This window comes from Eublepharis macularius, chromosome 1 (genome assembly GCF_028583425.1).
Source record: "Eublepharis macularius isolate TG4126 chromosome 1, MPM_Emac_v1.0, whole genome shotgun sequence".
Classification (NCBI taxonomy): Eukaryota; Metazoa; Chordata; class Lepidosauria; order Squamata; family Eublepharidae; genus Eublepharis; species Eublepharis macularius.
This window is the reverse complement of record NC_072790.1, coordinates 19,641,706-19,662,436: the sequence shown is the minus strand read 5'-3', so window position 1 is coordinate 19,662,436 and position 20,731 is coordinate 19,641,706. Positions and strand designations below refer to the sequence as shown.

Sequence of the window (20,731 nt, the reverse complement as noted above, 5' to 3'; positions counted from 1 at the left end):
TGTGTTGTGACTGTGTCCCCTGGGGCTGGTTCATCCTATGCTTAGCCCATGATTTTGTTTTAAACACCAGGACAGAGTAATGGAAGAAAAAAAATACTTTTGCACATGCATAAGATTGCCTTTCCCAAACTCTGAATAGTTATAGCTTCCTGCCTGCCCACATGCTCAATAATTAAGGGACAGTTGCTTTGGGGCACAGTTAGGCAGGATTTCCAAATAAAAGGGCCAAGTTCTCAACTCATTTCTTTGGGAAGGGTCTCCACTCCAAATTTTCTCTCTCCTCTTCTGTCAATTTCTAGTCATTTATTTATTTACATTATTTTGTCTGTCTCTAGGAATCAAGGTGAATCACTTAAAAAGCAAAGATGTATTAAAAATTTTTTTTACTGCAAGAGGTAATTTTGTTTCTGAAGTGTTATCAATACATTAAAGTTTGTGCAGAAGTTTGGGGGAACCCCTTTTCTCCTACCCAAATTCCTCCTCCCCATCCTTACAAACTTCTGTTGCAGCCCCTACCTAGCTTTTTAAGAAGCCACGTCCTCCAGTTTGCAGAATCTGAGCAAGTCTGTTAATGATAGGCCGTTTTGTATGTCTTTCCTTCATAGGGTCGCCATAGGTCGGAGGTGACTTGACGGCACATAACACAGACACTACTTCATCAGTAGTAAATACATCAGAACATTGACCCTTCTGGGAGGAAAGTTCACTAGTGGTTAAAAAAAGCCCCGTAAATTCATGTAAAAGAACTTACTTTATGCAAAGTAAAAGGGGCAGGGGATAAGCATTAAAAAGTCATCAAGAGCTAGCGTTGCCCCTTCCCTTTTTTTAACCTGCACACCCACACTCCCAGCTTGAATGTATGTATTGCAAGTGGAACACTGTGAGCAAACTTCAGTCTTGGAGAGGCAGGCACAGAACATGGAGAGCAATCACCATTTCTACATCTCAAGATGGGCCTGGCATCAGTGATTCTGCACCACCGCAGCTGTGAGCCATTTTGCAGGAGAACCTGAGCAGAGTGGATTGCACAAACCAGCAATTATGTCACTGGACTGGAAGACAAAGGTGCTCTTTCTCTCAAAAGCTTAAAACCCTGAAAATCTTATTGGTCTCCAAGGTGCCAAAATACTGCTGTTCTTCCCATATTATAATTTACAGGATATGTGATCACTGATCTCTAATGTAAATCTGAATGTTAAGTTATTTAAGTGCTTGGTGGCAGGTGGGACTCTGGTGTATATCTTCCGATTTTCTCAGGGTCTCCGCCGAATATATGACTTGCTGTCATGCCATCTACTTTTGTAACTTTGTATTATAATTCAGTCATTAAACTTCCCATTTATCTCACTGCCCTTTCCCAGCTAATCAAGTCTGTAATTTTTTCCTGATAAGTTGCCCAACTCCCTAGTTGATCTTTTATTCTCTGTTGCAGCCTTTTGTGTTCTGAAAAGGCAACCACAGTAGGAAGAATTGCCAATTTACTCTGAACAGCAGCCTAGCAGTATCACACTTCATTCATAAAACAATAACCACTTACAATTGTTGTTGACATTAAATAACTTAGGAGGGAAGTGTAGAAAGGGCAACAAGCATGGGAAAAACCTTCAGCTATATGTTAAATTTTGTACTGCTTCAGTTTTGTAATCCAATTTCTGGGTAAAGTCTCATTGACATTAAAGGATTTTAATGTGTAGTAACATCATGCTCTTTTTAAAAGAACATCACTAAGCTTAATTGAGAAATGGTTGGTGTACAAAGGTTGGAAAACTCATTGGCATAAGTTTCTGGAATGTGGAACTCTTGGTTAATGAGTATATAGTTCCTTGTATTTCAGAATTAAAGTGAACCATCCACCTTTGAATGCAAATAGTCACTAGATGTTTATAGATATTTATACATAATCAGAATTCTTTGTGGAAGAGAAAAGGGATTTCCCCCTATTTTTCTCACATTAATGAATCTCTTTTATAACAATGACACACTGAAAAACATTTCTTTCATGCAACTGTCTTGGTTCTACCTGCAGTGATGTAAGTTTTCTGGAAAAGCTTGAATTGGACATTTTCCCAATGTTCTATAGAGCATGCTCTGATTTAGTATATTTATTTTGATATGCATTCCGTAAACAAAATTTAAAAGTACTCCGTGTTTCTTTTTATATTACATTAGCAACCAACGTATGGTTTAAAAGTTCAGTCGAGCTCAAAGCTTTATATGGAAATGATTTTTATTGAAATAATAATTGTAAAAATGGAAAAACAATATCACACGCCCATCCCTTCCACTGTTTAAACTTGAAGAAGTTGGAAACCATAAACATGTTGATTTTAGCACACTCTAAGAACCGTGCATTACATGCCATGGGCCATAGTTGTCTACTCATTCAAGGTTCTGCTGCAGTGAACCAAAATGTCATTTAGAAAGCCACTGTAATGGTCCAAAGATGTGAGAGTAGTTCAAACCTTGCATCAACAGTGAACTTGCTAAATAATCGTCAGCCAGCTGTTTATCTTAGCCCCACCCCATCATCCAGCAATATAAGGATAACAGCTGCCTGTCTCACAGAATCATCCATGCTTTTCAGCGTGCACGAAGTGCCTATGTAAATGCTAAGCACTCTTATGGGCCTAAGTGAAAGGATTCTGACCCTGGTGAACCTTCATAAGTTTAATGAGAAAAGAAAATCTGTGTCTCCCTCCAAGCATAATGAAAGACTTGGGTTTAATGGGTAGCTTAATTAGTTATATGTATACTTGTCCCAAATTGGAGGCAAATTGAATTAAGGGTAACTGGTAGGACTGTGTAGGTCCACAGTGTGGTTTAAAGGCCAATTAGACAGAGACTCTAGGAAGGCTATGCAAAACGGGCTTGGACATTGGGCTATCATTAATTTAGATGGAGGGCTATGCAGCTGCCCATCTTGCATAATAAGATGTTATTCAACTGTGTCTTTCCCAAGCCATTGCTGGCCAATCTTGCCACTAATTCTGGGGTTCAGAATGTCCATTTATACATAAATGCACATTGCTGACCTTTACTGAGTATTTCATAGAGTAATATACTTGGCTCTGGGTAGGAAACAACAGCTATTTAGATTTAGAAATCCATGGTTATTTAGCGTTATTGCAAAGTGGGAGTTTGTTATAATGTGCCCTCTATACATTGTTCATTGAAATGTCCTCAAAATTGGCTGTACTAACTCAGTGTAATCTGCCGTAAGTCTCAATGAAAAAGGGGGACTGTAAGGAGCACTGTAAGTGAAGTAAACAAATAAATCCCAACACGGTCTACTGACTGGTACAGCAACTTCCCAGCCTCATGCCTCGAGATCCTTTGACTAAGCTTCAAATGAAATATTATGTGGAGATCTATATCAGGAGTAGACATGGGCATGAACAGCCCGTTCGTCTGTTCGCGAACAAGCCGTTCGTGAGGCGCCATTGTAAACGAACAAGCTGTCGTCACAAGTCTGGTTCGTTGCATTCGTCCGCTGTTCTTGAAGCCCGACAGTCAGGCACCTTCAATCAATTCCCTTGGCAACGCAAGCAGGGACTGCCTGAACTCTGTCTGCACTCTTTCTGTTGCCCTGGAAACCCCAATCAAAGCCCAACTTAACTTGATAGGCAGGTCTTCCTTCCAAGTGTGGAGCTACAAATTGGTTACAATTGGTTACATGGGACCAGAGATCGGGGGGAGGGAGGATGGGGGTGTTCTGTAGCCATGGGCACTCCAGTTTCATCCCTGCAAACCCTGTTATGCAGTTCTGACTGCCAACCACAGATCTCCTGCTTTTCTCTATGAGACCTCTGGTTATAAAAGGGCACTGTGCTCCCAGTTCTGGCTTTCAGTTTCAGCAGGCAGTGGAGTGGGACAGAGCTGTTGCTAGCCTTTTGGGAGGGAGACAGGGAGAGTGCATTGGAGCTGGGATTTTTTCTGTGTGTAGTGGGTGGGATTGTCGCGGTCTAATTATGCTACACAGGCGTCAGTGGCAGGGTTCAAGAGAAGACACGACTCACCAAGCTTCAGTACAAATGGTGTATTATATAATTTACAGGTGGATATATTTACAGGTACATTACATTGACTGACAAGTGCTTTGCCAGCAACCCACAGAGCTGGAGCTCTTTACAATACAAGACTCTGCATCCTTATATATTACTTAGTAGCCTATCCCCACACAGTGCTGACTCCCTGTGCCAGCCCAGGTGTCCTTGACATTTACAGAGAAGTAAATCACCTGGCTGGTATCACATGATAGCTACCTGTCATCACTCTGTTAATACTGATGACACAGATCAGTCACTGCTAGCTGCCTTATCTCATTGTTTACTTTATTATCGTGACAGGGATAGGGATCTATCCCCTCTGGTTCCAGGGCTGCTGCCAGGCCCTGGAGCCAAGCTCAGTGGGCACCTTGGCTGAGGCCTCACACTGATTATTAGTGCCTGATCTGGTCAGGTGTCTGGGAGTGCTGAGTGAGGGCTCTACCCCCTCTCTCTGGTTCCAGGGCTGCTGCCAGGCCCTGGGGCCAAGCTCAGTGGGCACCTCGGCTGAGAGCTCACATTATTATTAGTGCCTGATCTGGTCAGGTTTCTGGGAGTGCTGGTCTAGGGCTCTACCCCCTCCCTCTGGTTCCAGGGTTGCTGCCAGCCCCTGGGGCCAAGCTCAGTGGGCACCTCGGCTGAGGACTCACAGTGTTCTCTTTTTCTTTCCTCCTTAATTCTTGTTTGCTGGCACAATGAGGCTTCGGGCGGGGGCCAAGGGTGGTCGTGGGGGGAAGTGCAAAGATTGTCCTGGTTGCCCCGCTGGAAGCAGTACTGGGCAGGGCTCTGGGGCAGCAGAGTCTCCCACTCCCTGAAAATCACCTGTGGGGGCTGTGGAGGAGGCTGAAGAGCTCTTGCCACCAGGGGAAGAGGAACTCTTTAAACGGTTTGAGGAGGAGGAGGAGGGATCCATGGAGGAATGGTTGGGGTTTCATGAAACATCCATCCAGTCCCCATCCCAAACTCTTGGTGGTGTCCCTGCCTGCAGTCCACCCCTCACTCCATCTTCCGGTGCAAGCTCTGCAGTGCAGCCAGTAACCCTTTGTCTTCCTTTCCCTGGAACAGTTAGTGGGCCACGGTTCAAACTCTCCGTATGGAGGCACTTTCGGGCCCTTCCAAATGACCCGTGTGGTGCGGTGCCATGTCTGTGGTGGCCTGGTGTGCAGGGGCAATGACCCAGTGGTCCTGAGTAGGCACCTGAAGACGCACCACCCGAGCCTCTGGTTTCCGTCCTCGGCCATCCGGCAGGGGGCCATCTGGTGGGGTAGCTATCCGGTGGGAGGAGACAGAAAGCTACCAGCTCCTCTGAGCCAGGATCAGTTGGAGGGTCATCGGAATCCACCTCAAGCAAGAAGCCTTGTCCCAAGGGTGCTGCCGGTGGGAGCAGAACGGTCAGGCAGGCCGCCCTTGGGGTGGTTGTTCCATCGGGGTCGGGATAGTGCCGCTGAAAAGGGTGAGGTCAAGGGCACATGAGGCGGGCATTTGTGTGGTGGCAGAGATGATTGTCCTATAAGGATTCCCCCTATCTGTCGTGGAGGGCGTGGGCTGTCAGACTGTGGCTTACTAAAAGTTGCAATCCAGCCTATCTCTTGCAATTAGACATGAGTCCATTGGTTCCAAAAGATTTTACTGAATATAAACAACCATTATAGTCCACTAACCAAGATGCAATATCTTGGCTGGTACACGAGTATTGTTACGAATGACAGGCAAAGGTTAAGGTACAGAATAGCATAGCCCAGCAAGTCCCATCCTCCCCCCATAGTTCTCAAAACAAACGGCTTGAAGCTGAGAGAGTGAAACTTTCCCAAGGCTGGAAAGGTTGTAGTCAGAACATTCCTCTTCTTTGAGATAACTGTTACTGGACTGCTTGTCACCTGCAAAAGAAGAGCTTAAAACACTGACAGGATTAAAATGGAGTCTCTTTGGTTAGATCACATAAGGAACATAGTCAGACCTGACATGGGCTTCCAAAGGCTGCTTCAGCACTTTGCCCCATGGTACTCCATGCCATCACGGCGCACCGTTGGGCGTCGAGTCCTGCTTACCCTCTACCGGTCTGTGTGAGACATGGTGCTCAGGGAGCTGTCGGCCACCAAAGGCCGTAGAGTACACTTCACGGCCGACCTCTGGAGCGGCTGCCATCACGGCTACCTTGCCATCTCCGCTCACTGGTGGCAACCAGAGGACCGCCGCTGCCCCAGGCCAGGAACAGGCACCTGGAAAAAGGTTCCATGCTTGAAACTGGGCTACAGGGCAGTTCTTCTCCAGGCTCGGGGGATGGACAAGGTCCATACTGGGAAGAACATCGCAACCACTGTAAAGGTAGCTCTGAGAAAGTGGACAGCTGGAGGAGAAAGGGTTTGTCCGTGGCTTCATGGTGACGGACGCGGGAAGCAACATGTTGGCAGCCCTAAAAGAGGCATCCCTCCCGGGCCTCGTGTGCATGGCGCACAAGCTGCACCTCATAATGCGGGACATGCTCGGGCTGGGGAGCAAGCCAAGGGACAGCTGAGACGAGGGAACTTTGTGGAAGCGCAATCTGCTGGACAGCTGTTGGCGTATAGCGTCCCACTTCTCCCGCAGCATAAACTTCCCGCGAGCTGTTACAGGGGCAGGGGGGGATCCCGATCACCAACTCTTTCAGGACCTGCCCACCCGCTGGAATTCCACCTACGACATGATATGTCATCTGGTGGAGCAGAAGGGCCCATTGCAGGACATCCTGTCATCTTCGGACGTTCTGAGGAAGGGAGAGGATCTGAGCCTCAGCTCCATGGAATAGAGAGTCCTTGGCTAAATGTCCCGGATGCTGAAACCCTTTAAGGAGGCCACTGAGCTCTTGTGCTCCTAGGAGGACAGCCTGGGTCGGGTCATCCCCCTGATCTCCGGGCTCGACCAGTTCCTGGCCAAGGAGCTCCAGCATGAGCAAGAGCTGCTCCCCAGGGTCAGGGACTTTGTGAGGAGGATGCAGGCATGCATGGCCGAGCGCTTGCATCCTTTGCGCCATGAGGTGCCGTACCAAATGGCCTTCCTCTGTGACGCCCGGATCAAGGGCAGCATCGCCTTGTGGGCGGGTCAGATGCAGTGGTGGAAAAAGGTGCTCTGTTTTCAGAAAAAGACAGGATGGAGGGAACCTGGCAGGGGCGAGGGGTAGGCGGCAGAGAAGGGGGAGGAGGGGGGAAGAGAGCCATGCCAGGAGAGACCCACCTAATGGGCTCCACTTGATCTCTGGACCTCATCGGTGGACTATGTGGTTGGCTGCTGCACAGTGGGTGCATCTCTCACAGTGGAGGACTCGGCAGGGGCCATGGTGCACGAGTACCTTGCGGAGCCCACTGAGCCCCCCCATTCCAACCCATTGAAGTATTGGGTGAGTAAATCTGCCTTATGGCCGGACCTGTCCATCGTGGCAACCAACATCCTGTCCTGCCCTCCCACCAGCATGCAGTGAGCTGGTGTTTTCCCACCTGGGAGACCTCCTCCATCCCCGCCGTGCATGTCTTCACCCTGACCTGGTGGACATGTTGACCTTCGTCAAGGTCATCCTCAACCTACTAGGGTATCCCTCCATGGACCTGGACCTACCTGGGCTCTGAGTCACCCCAGTCTACTGTGGTCGTAGGCCAATCTTTTCTGCAGCGGGCTCCAGCCCCCCTCAGTTCTCGGGGCTTCTTCCACGGCTGGTAACCCTTTGTCCTCTCCCTGCCAAGTTCCTGGACGGTCCCTCTTTCAATCTCACCCTCTCTGGATGGAACCACAACGACCCTTCCCCACAATTTGACCTGCCCATCTCGTCCTTCCATGAAAGCAGGAAGGTGGTTGATTCCAGCTGCAGCGGCTTGCGGGTGTGAGGAACAGCTCAAATGCTTTTGCCGATACGGTTGTGCCACACGGTACTTCCTATCCATGGACACCTGCCGTCCCCTCTGAGCAGGGGGGAATGGGTCCCTCCCACCCACCCTTTCCGTGAAGGCAGGAAGGTGAGTGCTGTCTGCTGCTGCTGCTTTTGGGCACGTGCAGCAGTTCAGGAGCTGTTGCACATATGGTTGCACAGCATGGAGCCCCCTATCCAAGGCTCCTGCTGTCTCCTCTGTGCATGGGGGGAATGGTACCGTGGCTCCTGTCCTTTCCGCGAAGGCAGGAAGGTGGGTGATGTCTGCTGCTGCCACTGTCCATCACGTCCTTTCCGCGAAGGCAGGGACCCTCCTCTCCCTGACAAGTACCCGGTCCCTCTTTCGACCTCCCCTCTCTGGAACCACTCCAACACCTCCCAATGGCGTCTCCTGTCCACCCCGTCCTTTCTGTGAAGGCACGAAGGTGAGTGATGCTGGCGACAGCCTCGACTGCGACTCAGGAGGGGCAAACAAACCTCTGCCAGAGCAGTCTGCACAATCTGACACGGTGGATGTTGGTAGGTGATGGCTGCTTCTGCCGCTGACAAGATCAGTGGGTTTCAAAGATGAAGGCTTACAAATGTTTGGGTGTTTCCCGGTCCTGCTCCGCAAGGCAGCCAGAAAGTGGTAACCCTCTGTTCTTCTCTCCCTGACAAGTTCACGGTCCCCCTTTGAACCTCGCCCTCTCTGGAACTGCTCCGACCCCTCCCAACGACCTCTCCTGTCCTGTCCAGCCCATCGTTTCCACGAAGGCAGGAAGGTGGGTGATGTCAGCTGTGGTGGCTTCTGGGTGCGAGGAACAGCTCAGCTGCATGAAATTGTGTGGTATGGTGGGCCATCTCAACAGAACTGGCTGCCCCCTCTGGTCAGGGGGAAATAGGTCCCACTGCAAACAGTCATGTCCTTTTCACAAAGGCAGGAAGGTGGGTGATATTAGTTGCCACCGCTGAGTACCTCACTGGGATCCTCGGATGAAGCCTCGCAACAGTTGGGATCTTCCCAGTTCGCAGTCCAACCTCTTCCTCTCTGGAATACTCTGACCCCTCCCAACGGCTTCTCCCGTCCTGTCCCTCCCGTCCTTTTCACAAAGGCAGGAAAGTGGGTGATGTTAGCTGCTGCCGCTCAGTACCTCAGTGGGATCCTCAGATGAGGCCTCACAACTGTTGGGGATCTTCCCATTTCCCGGTCCCTCTTTCGTCCTCTCCCTCTCTGGAACACTCCGACCCCTTCAAATGACCTCTCCTGTCCATCCCGTCCTTTCTGCAAAAGCAGGAAGGTGGGTGATGTCAGCTGTCAGCAGCCAGACCCCCCGTCCCCTAGAGGGGAGGCAGCCTATTGCCACCTCTTCGAGCCCGCCAGCTCCAGTGGCTGCACACAGCACCCACATCCCTGTCTGCGCAGGAGAGTACAGCACAATACTCTGAGGCCTGGCGGGCGGGCAGGCACATGGGGGGTGCTGCCAGTGAGCAGCCAGGCCCTCGCCCCCTAGAGGGATGGCAGCTCACCACTGCCTCCCAGAGCCCACCAGGCCCGTCGGCCGCACTCATCACCCGCGTCCCTGTCTGCGCAGGAAAGTACAGTACAATACTCTGAGGCCTGGCGGGTGGGCGTTGCTAGGCTATGGATGACAGGATATGGCAGACAGATCCCTGAACCATTGCAGGAAGACACAGGTTCTTGGTTAAATGGCTTTTTATTCAGAAATCGGATCATTTCCATATTTATGTCCATAGGTTTACTTAGAAGCAAGAAAGCTTCCAAGCAGTACAGCTTCCTTGAAAGGAATAGAGACTTGAGGAAAGTACATGCCTAAATACTCACACATTTCACTCCTCCGTAACCCACAAGTTTTGAGCGGGAAGAAGTCTGGGAACCTTTGCTGGAGTTTATACATCAGCTAGACAAAACAGAAAGAGGCATAACAGAAACGGTAACATTTCAGACATTGCAAGGTCATTTCGGTGAGCTTCAAAGAAAGAGATTACACACCTGTGTTCTCAGGCTGGGAGGGAGAGAAACGAAAGTGATGCATATAGCATTTGCAATATGAAGTCAAAACATAGTATTAGCAATTAGCACCCCCTAGAATAATGACATGGATGTAGGGGTACAGACATGATATTCTTCCCGCCTAAAGATGGCCCCTCTCCTCAAGGGCCAGGTTTGTCAGGATAACGTTTATGGAAGTTTGAAATCAGTCTGTGTGCATTCATATGGGATTGCTGTACCCATTCTCTGTTCGATTCATCAAAGTCTTTCCACCTGACCAGGTAGAAGAGTTTGTTGTGTTTAATTTTAGAGTCTAGGATTTCTTCCACTTCATAGTGAACATGTCCATCCACTAGCATTGGATGAAGGGGCCCCCGTTTAGGATGCCATTGATCAGGTAGGGGAGCCTTTTTTAAAAGACTGAAGTGGAACACTGGGTGGATTTGTTTTAAGTTCTTTGGAAGTTCAATTTCTACAGTCACATAATTGATTAACTTCTTTACAGGAAAAGGGCCCAGATATCTCCATCCCAGTTTTTTTACTAGGTTGCTCCCCTTTTATGTTTTTGGTGGAGATGTATACAAAATCTCATTTTAGTTCCCATTTCTCTGAGCGCTTTTTGTCAGCAAATTTCTTGTAATCCTCTTTGGCTTTGTCCAAAGTCTTTTGGATGATTCCCCATTGGGAAGTTAACTTAGTCCACCATTCCTCCAGGTCTCCTACCTGTGAGGAGTTAGGGGTTGCAGAGAAAGGCAAGGCGTTTCCCTCATATCCATGTACAATTTTAAATGGTGTAGCCTCTGTTGAGCTATGTATTGAGTTGTTATATGCATATTTGGCGAAATCAATAAAATGCAATCAATAAAATCCAACCAACCAACCCTAATTTTAACAAAAAACAAAACCTAGCCTTGTGAATAGGGTTTCAAAATGGAAAAATAAACGCTATCTCGCTATACGACTTGTACCAAGGCGAGAGTTATTAATTGTAGGGTAGCCAGTAAAGACTTTTACTTTAGTACTTCAGTAGATTGAATCAAAAAGACTGTTCAGTGTACATCTTCTTTCCTGGCCAAGGGATGGAACAAACAGGACATAGCTAGATGGAAAAAAAAAGAGAGAGAGAGGTAGGGGAGGTCATGTGAGTTCATCATGCAAATGAAAAAAAAACTGTGGCTCCCCTCACCACATGCTTAAGCACTCTGCTCTGGAAAATCCCCCCTTGCCAAAATGCATCACGGGATTTGGAGGTGGTGATTGCTTAGGTTGTGATAACCCATCCCAGGTGCTGGAGGGCTTGGAGAATTTCTACTTCCACTCAAAGACACATAAAAATTGGCATTTGGAAAGGGAGGCCTTGCTTTGCACTGGGGCATAGCTGGTACCTAACTTCCAAAATAATTAGATACAAGAGAGTCCTCAGACTGAAGCAATAAGGCGTTAAAAATTGGTGCCCTTCCCTGGTAATGCAAATTTCGCTTTCCCCTTTGGTCAGTTGCATAATAGAATACCTGCTGTGCCTTGGAAGCTCGCTGGGTGACCTTAGGACAGTCACACACACTCATCCTAACCTGCCACACAAGGATGTCGTGGGGATAAAGGGGAGGATAGGAGAATTATGTAAGCCATCTATCAAATGCTTTCAGAGTCCAATATGTCAAATCGGTCAGCGTATTATCGTGGAAAAAATGAAAGGCATGGGTATATCTGTGGACTCACTGTCTATGTTAACATCAAATGCCGCATTTTATCAAATTAAGAGTAGGTTGTTAGATATTGAGCACCAGAAGTTATGTAGCCTGGCTACAAAAACCTGCTCTCCCCTGAGCTTTGAAATGCCTCTCACTGTATGGAGGATGGCTCCGTATATATCTTCCCTGCAGGTGCCACAACTGTGTAGAGCATTTTCTTTGGCCAGGTGCAATGTTATGCCTTCTGCCATTCTGTATGACAGATTTAACAGGATAGCCTATTCAGCTAGATGCTGTTTGTGTTTACAAAAATGTGTCGAGTCAATTACGCATGTTCTTTTGCATTGTCATTTATACGTTGGCATACGTCAAACATATTTAAAATCTGTTCTAGCTAGTATGATGGATTGCTATGACTCGCTCAAAGTCTATAGACTGTTGAACGATTCCTTTCCTGATGTCACCAAGAAGGTGGCCAAGTTTCTCCATTCTGCTTCATAGTTGCATCAAAGGATAGCACGGAAATAAGCTATAAATGTATTTATGTATTTGTAACGTAGTATCCTTTTAACCTTGTTTTTCTTTTTGTAAGTGGATAACTTGAATTGTTGCTATATAGCAATAAAGGCTGACTTGACTTGTAAGCCACCTTGGGTCCCCATTGCGAAGAAAAGTATAGTATAAATAAAATAAATAAATAAATTACCAAAGATCCAGCCAGAGATGCAAGGCTAGGTATTCACTGAGGCAAACTTGAATGTGATCTTCTTGAAGAGTGCTTTATTTGTTATTAGGTACCCATTTAAAAATGGCTTCCTTGTGAAGTTAGTAGTGAGCTTTTAATGTACAGTTAAGGAATTAAGAGAGTAGGTGTAAAACACAAAGCTTGAGATCACTTGCTGCCTGTACTATGAGGAATTAACACTGCAACATATTCGACTACATAACAGAAATTAGGCCTAATTACTAGCATTTTTTAAAAAATGGATCAAATTGGCTGAAATGACCTTTAACAGCCTAATAGAATGTTATTAAATAAGCAATCCTGTATAGTGTAGTGGGTATTCATGCATTCCGCCAAAAAATTCACCTGGTGACCTTGGGGCAATCACACTTTTGAATTCACATAAAAATGTGTGGATAAAATGAAGGGAAGAACTATTGAGCTCTTCGGGATAAGAGGGGGGATAAAAACATAATAGTATTAGAACATTCATAGCTAATCTATTTTTCCATAACCAGATAAATAGAACAAAAAGAGGACCTTCATGCATTAAATATCTGAAGGAGTCTTCCAAATAAAGAATGATTGAAACATGATAAAGATGTAGGTTGAAGTAATGAAGAAAAATACATAGATATTTGAAGAAACTTTTCAGGGTAATAAAAGCTAATTAATTAGCTGCACTAATACTTTGGAGAGAAAAGCATTTCAGAATTTGAGGAAATACAAATTTATATAGAAAATGTAAAAATATGGAATCCAGGAGCTTTGCATTTCCATTGTCCCTGTTGCAAGCGTGCTTGATAATCCCTCCCCCTGAATGCTCATGATTTATGCAAAGTAGTGGGTTGCTGAGGCTACCTCTTTATTTCTTGGATTTATTTATATTACAGAATGAATCTTGACAGGGAAGTATTTGTGTAAGCTTTTGTTTTTCAACCTTCGGTTTTAAATAGTATCTCTTTGTGTTCTATTAATGTGCTTCTGGTAGTACTCATCTAGAAACTTAAAAACAAAGCTGAGTTCCCTTGATCTCTCTTTGAGTTGCCCATGAGGAATTACCACTGCAAATTGATTCTTCTTGGTGTGCTGCTTTGCAAATGCAAACAGATCTGTATCGTATGTGTCATGTTGTGGTAGTAAGCCAGCATGGATGTGGAAAATACAAAGTGAAGAAAGAGACGTTGGGTGGGTTTGTATCTAGCCAACTTTTTCACTTAATTCCTCTACTTATTACAGCCTAGTCCCACATGGTTTTCATCCATGCAGGTCCCATAATCCCAAACATAGCCTTTGTGGTGGTTAAATGGGAGAAGGTGGTTGGATCCCACATATGGAGTTGGTAGGTTGCTGTGGTTTTATGCAAGCTCCATTGCTGTAGAAAAAGTAAGATTGGCTTAAATCCTGAAAACAACAGGTGATAGAAGGATTTCTGTCAGCAGGGTGCAATTTCCTTACATCCTGCCTCTAACAGCAGCCCCCAGTTGACCCCTTTAATGCTGTTCAAGGAACTGCATGGGGTGGGGTTCTGCAGCAGGAAGGGCGGTATCTGCTTGGATATGGTGGGAGTGGGTAGACCCCATCTCAAACCCTCCTTGCAACACAGGCCAAACCTCCCTCCACAGGTTTGGGACTTTTTAGGTAGGTAAAGGCTGGGAGTCCGCCACACGCCACCTGTCTGATCTCCACTATAGCAGGGCGAGACCCCTGACCCAAATCCTCACAGGGTCTCCTCTCTCTTTTCCCACAGGCTCTACAAGACAGGCAGCCCATTTGCTGTATTTACCTCCCCTCACCCAGCTACAGTCCAGGGCTACTGGGGAAAAGGAAACCCAGAAGTTACTTTCCTTATATATATGCTGCCACCATTTAGACTAGGCCCATTTAACGTGACCGGAGCATGCATGAGTGCGCGTGCGTGTGTGTGAGAGAGAGACAGAGACAGATATTTTCCCTTAGCCAATTATTTCAAGCCAGCCAGTGTTAAACAAAATGAAAAATTTTATTTACAAGATGGAAGATAGGAGTGAATGGATTTTAACTAATAAGCAAACCATCTTTCAAAGTATCAGAACAGATTAACAGCCCGCTGTCTTTCTGCTGCCTTCCCTCAGCAGCTCTGAAGACCTCCATTTCCCTCCAACGGACACTAACTCTCATTGGCCCAGCATTCTGCCCGCTACCATTGGCTGTCTCTCAGGAGAGGAGGAACTGGAGTCTGTCCTGTCTGTCACACACTGCTTAGCCCCAGCCAAAGTAATACCTGAGTCAGTATTGGCTAGCAGGGAAGACAGAGTCTTTCTACGCGAGACATCTTACACGAGGACGCTCAAGTGAAGGGAGACGCAGTGTTAGTCAGGAAGCACAGTTTAAAAAGACAGAATCGAAGGCTCTGTCAATTTCACCTCTATATGGGAAGGTAGTTTTAAAGGGCAGAGCCAGCAGAAATCACTCCTCAAGATTTGTCTCCCTAAAGGGGTGGTGAAATTAACAGAGTCTTCAGGGAGGCAAAGATGAAATTAACAAAGCCTCTGAGGAGAGATCTCTGCTTGTGAGGAGGACTCTGGGGCAAGTGGCAGGGTGGCAGGGCAAGGCTGGTGTACGTCAGGACAAGGCTGACTCATGACACCATCCTCTGGAGCTACAGCTGGCTCCAGAGTAGACCCTACTGGTTCCTCCAGCTGTTCATCTTCTGAGGAGGACTCTGGGGCAAGTGGCAGGGTGGCAGAGCGAGGCTGGTGCACGTCAGGGCAAGGCTGACTCATGACACCATCCCCCCTCTCAAGGCCCCCTCCCTTTGAGGGGCCCGGTTTGGTGGGGTACGTCTGGTGAAACTGACGAATGAGTCAGGGTGCATGGAGGTTCCTATCTGGTTCCCACGATCTATCCTCTGGCCCATATCCCTTCCATTCTACCAGATATTGCAGGCGGCCTCGATGCCAGCGGGAATCCATGAGTCACTGTACTTCATATTCCTCCTGCCCATCCACTAAGAGTGGAGGCGGCGGCGGCACAGGTTCACGGAGTGGATGGGGAGGTGCCGCAGGGGTGAGCAGAGAGCGGTGAAAGACAGGATGGATCCAGAGCGTTAGTGGGAGGTCCAGATGGTATGCCACAGGATTGATCTGCGCTGTAATCCAGTAGGGCCCAATGAACCAATGATCCAACTTGCAGGAGGGCTGCTGCGACTGGATGTACCGAGTAGAAAGCCACACCGAGTCCCCCACTTATAGGGACTCTCCTTCCCACCTTCGGCGGTCCGCAGTTGCCTTGTAGGCCTGCTTAGCCCATTCCAGCTGTTCCCGCAGGACCTGGTGTAGGGCCTGTAGTTCCTGGACAAAGGTGTCGGCTGAGAGAACTGATGAGCTGGCTGTGGTCTGTGGGAAATAGTGCAGGTGACATCCATAGGTGGCCATGAACAGTGTCTGCTGAGTCCAGGCATGGACCGAATTATTGTAAGTGAATTCTACCATGGCGAGTAGGTCCACCTAGTTATCCTGCTGGTAATTGCTGTAGCAGCGCAGGAACTGTTCCAATGTAGCATTGGTTCACTCCGTCTGCCCATTTGACTGCGGGTGATGGGCCGAGGACAAGTGGACCTGGGTCCTGAGGAAGGTCTGCAGAGCTTTCCAGAAGTGGAAAATGAATTGCACTCCCCGATCTGATATCAGATGCATTGGGATTCCATGGAGCCGGAAAACATGGTGTACATAGAGGTAAGCCAGTTCCTTGGCTATGGGTGGTACAGGGCAGGTCACAAAGTGGGCCATCTTGGTGAAGAGGTCTACTATCATGGTGATGCAGGTGTGACTCTTGGATGGGGGTAGGTCTGTAATGAAGTCAAGGGACACTGTCTCCCAGGGGCCATCTGGTGTGGGGAGCGGGTGTAGCAGACCTGTGGGCCTCCGTGGAAGATCTTTGGCTTGTCGACATGTTTCACAGGACTGTACATAATGGAAGACTTCTCCTTGCATGCGGGCCCACCAGAAGTCCCGGGATACAAGATGCAGGGTCTTGTCTTCCAAAATGGCCTGCAGTTAAGGCATCATGGGTGAGTTGGAGTGCCTCCCCTTGTAGAGCCCCAGGAGGAAAATACACCCGTCCATGGTATGTCAGCATCCCCTGCTGAAGGTGGTATCCTGGTGGATCTGGCTGGGCCAGGTCTTGTAAGATCTGGGTGATACATTGGGCCCACGGGTCGCAGTTCTGTGCTAGCTGAATCTGGTCCTGTAGAGACTCCGGGATATCAGCTGCAGCAAAGGTTTCAGGAGCCAGAATGGTGGTGGCTGGGGGTACATCTTCCTCCCGCTGGGCGAATTCAGGCTTCCTTGACAGGGCATCGGCTAACTTGTTCTGTGAACCTGGGATGTACTGGATTGTGAATTGGAAGCGGGAGAAGAATAGGGTCCATCAGATCTGGCACGGTCAGATTCCTGGTGGTCTGTGTCAGATCTGTGGCTAAATAATAGTTGTATCCAGACTACCTTCTGCAATCAGACAAGAGTCCGTTGTTTTCAAAAGATTTACTGAAAAAAGCAACCATTATAGTCCACTGGTCCAGATGCAATATCTGAACTGCTACACGTGTATTGTTACGAATGAGAAGCAAAGAATACAGTACAAAGTATCAAGACTCAGTAGGCCCAGCCTCCCCCCACAGTTCTCAAAACAATCCCTTTGAAGCTGAGAAAGTGAAAGTTTCCCAGGACTGGAAAAGCTGTAGCCAAAACATTCCTCCTCTGAGAGATAGCTGCTAGGGAACATCTTGGCACCTGTGAAGAAAGCACTCAGAACACTAAAAGAATTAAAATGGAGTCTCTTTGGTTACAACATATAGGGAAGCATTCTGAACCTGACAGTCTGCAGGTGTTCCAGATTCCAGTGGTTGGTATATACCACTACTGGGTGCCAGGCTCCCACTAGGTGGTGCCACCAGGTCTCAAAGGCAGCTTTGATGGCCAACTGCTCCCTTTCCCAGATGGTATAGTTCCGTTTGGCCGGTGTGAGCTGGTGGGAGTCGAAGGCACAAGGATGCAATGGCTGGTATGATGAATGTTTCTGGGCCAAGATGGCCCCCAGGGCAGTGTCAGAGGCGTCGGCTAGCACGATGAAGGGGCAACCTGGGTCTAGGTAAGCCAGGACCGAGCTGGTCGTGACCTGAGCCTTCAGCATCTGGAATGCCTGTTGAGCTTCCGGAGTCCAGTTAAATGGTAGGTGGGGACACGTCAGCTGGGTCAGGAAGACTGGTAATAGTTAGCAAAGTCTAGGAACCGCTGAACATCTTTGCGGTTCCGTGGCATTTGCCAGGTAAGCACAGCTTCGACCTTGACAGGATCCATCTGCAGGCCCTGGCAAGACACGCAGTGTCCCAGGAACTCGACCTCTTCTCGATCGAACTCACATTTCTCGAGTTTAGCATACAGTCCATGCCACCAGAGCCGTTCCAGCACAGATTGAACATGCTCCGTGTGTCTGGCAGGGTTCCATGAGTAGACCAGGATGTCATCCAGGTACGCTATAACATAACGGTCAAGGAGGTCTCGGAACACGGCACTTATGAAGCGCTGGAAGACCGCGGGTGCATTACAGAGAGCAAATGGTCAGAATGAGATTGTCACCTGGTTTGCGTAGGGCTGTCTCCAGGCTTCTGGCTCTTGAACAAATCTGCCATGAAGAAAGAAGAAAGGGAGATCTCTGAGTATCCAGAAATCATGGAAGCCCCTCAACAGAGCCTGAAGGGAAATGACCCCAGGGCACCTTTTAATCTCGGAAGCTGCTTTAAGCTGTGTCAGACCATTGGTCCATCCAGCCCAGATGTCTGATTCATCTGACTAGCAGCAGCTCTCCCAAAAGAGCACAATCTGAGAGACCTGGTAATGTTCAGTTTGGAGAAGAGGAGGTTGAGGAGAGACTGGATTGCTCTCTTTAAGTATGTAAAAAGCTATCGTAGAGAGTCTCTCTACACGTTACTAAGTATCTAGGGACGCTCAAGTGCAGGATTCTATGTTTAGTTCTCAATTCAAGTGCAGGCTCTTCTTGCTCAATGCACGTGAATACTGATTTCATAGGAGCTCCCTTTGTGTGACTGCATCTGCAAGTAATTCCGGAAAACAAAGAGCCAATTCCACTCTGTTTTTGCTGCCAGAACAAGTCCTGTAGGCTCCTTTGACTTGCCAACTTACATTTCTTTAAAGTGTGAGAAAGTGTCAAGATCTGCATTTCAGTGAATGGATGTGGGGGAAACAGGGATACTTTTAGAAGTTGAGGAGAAACTGATGCCAAACATGTGATGTGGAGCAAACTGAAGTTTGCAAATGTGTAATGAGGTTCACTTGATTGTCCCAGTTACTTAGTAACATGTAGAGAGACTCTTGGAAGGAAGGGAAGGGAGGTGTTCCTGTTGGCAACAGAGGCTAGGATTCGAAACAGTGGGTTTAAACTACAGAAGGGAAGGTACCGGCTGGACATCAGGAAAAACTTCTTCACTTTAAGAGTAATTCAGCAGTGGAATTGGCTGCCTAGGGATGTGGTGGGTTCCCCTCATTGGCAGTCTTCAAGGAGCAGCTGGATGATTACTTGTCAGGGATATTTTAGTCTGTTCCTGCATTGGGCAGGGTGTAGGACCAGTTCTATAGGCCCCCTTCCAATCCTATGATTCTATTATCTTTTCTGGCCATGACTTTTTACAGATCTACCTCATTTATTCTAATTGTAGAACTAGGATTTCCAGATGGTAGAATCCCAGATATGCTTATAATGCTTTATAAGGTATTAAATTTATGAATATCCTCAGGAAAGTTAAAAGCCAATACATTCCAATGAATGCCAGCGAAGAGGAAATTATTCCTTTGTAATCCAACCAATGTTGCTCACCAGTAAGCAGAAACTACAGACTATGCTGTGCTGCCAAGGGGGAGAGGTAGGCTACTCTTTGGTGTAAAATTGGGCAAGAGGTCAAGCCACTGGCCAAAAACTTAGCCATAAGTTTCTTGTCACAGGCCAGGAGACAAGTCTCATCAAATTCTGAGGGTCAAATGAATTCACCTCGACATTTTAAATTTGAGAAACACTTTGGCATAGACTTCATGGATAAGCCAAGCTGAATCATATAATATTTACCTGTTCACGGAGTGAGCGAGACATATTTTCCCACATGTGGTGGCTGTGTAGAAACTTCCACATGAGGTTAAACACCAAGATGACTGCAGTGCCCCACAGAAAGTGGGGTTCCCCAAAGTACGAGTCGAAATTAGACAAAGTCATTTCCCTATTCATGCGAACGTGCGCACACGCTCGACAACCAAGGAGTTGTGCTCCCAGTCCTGGCTGGGTTTCAGATAGGAGCAGGCTCCTCGGAATGTTCTGGGGCACATCACAAAAGAGCAAAGTTGGGTCTCCATGGAGCTTCTGTGCCCTCAGCCAGAGGCAGTGCTGACATTGGTGGACCAAGCGGGCATGAAGCTGCCTTTCCCCTTTCGTGTGTTTGGGCATTTTGTGCAAGCCTACCAACCTGCATGACACAAGATCAAACATGAATTCCTGCATTCCTAGGGCCAGTCCAGGCGGGACACTGAGAGATCCATGAACAGATCTCCTGATATGTTTTTATTCCGATGGGGATGGGTGTTAGTTGAAGTCGTGGATACAGCACTGGGGAGGGAGACAGGATAACCTTCCTCCCACCTCAGGTGGTCCCCTGCAGTTGCTGTTTACCGGCAACCCAGGAGAGAAATAGCAGCATTGGGAGAAAATTATCTCCTGTTCTAGACTCAGTCTGGCTAACTATGCTGATCCATGCATCTTTACCCTTAATGCTAGACTACTACAACACACTCTGCACAGGGCTGCCTTTGCAGGGAAGCTGGCCTCTTCAATAGATATAGAACCCACCAGTTTGTCCATTCACTACAGCTTGCAGATTAGAGAACCACAGAATCACAGAGTTGGAAGGGGCCATACAGACCTTCTAGTCCAACCCTCTGCCCAATGCAGGATGAGCCTATAGCATCCCTGACAAATATTCATCCAGCCTCTTCTTGAAAACTGCCAGTGAAGGAGAGCTCACCACCTCCCTAGGCAACTGATTCCACCTTTGAACTACTCTGTTAAAAAGTTTTTCCTAATATTCAGCCGGTACCTTTCTGCATGTAATTTAAGCCTGTTGCTTCGAGATCTATCCTCTGCTGCCAACTGGAACAGCTTCTTGCCCTCCTCCAAATGACAGCCTTTCAAATATTTAAAGAGAGCAATCATGTCCCCCCTCAGTCTCCTCTTCTGCAAACTAAACATTCCCAAGGCCCTCAGCCTTTCATCGTAGGGCTCAGTCTCCAGACCCCTGATCATTCTCGTCGCTCTCTTCTGTACCCTCCCAATTTTGTCCACATCCTT

General features: G+C 47.6%; 1 protein-coding gene across 2 annotated transcripts in view; it reads left to right on the top strand.

Annotated features, from left to right (window-relative positions):
- The window catches only part of EHBP1 (EH domain binding protein 1), a 411,820-nt gene that overhangs the window by 21,380 nt on the left and 369,709 nt on the right, over window positions 1–20,731 (top strand). The gene's annotated exons all lie outside the window — the stretch shown is intronic.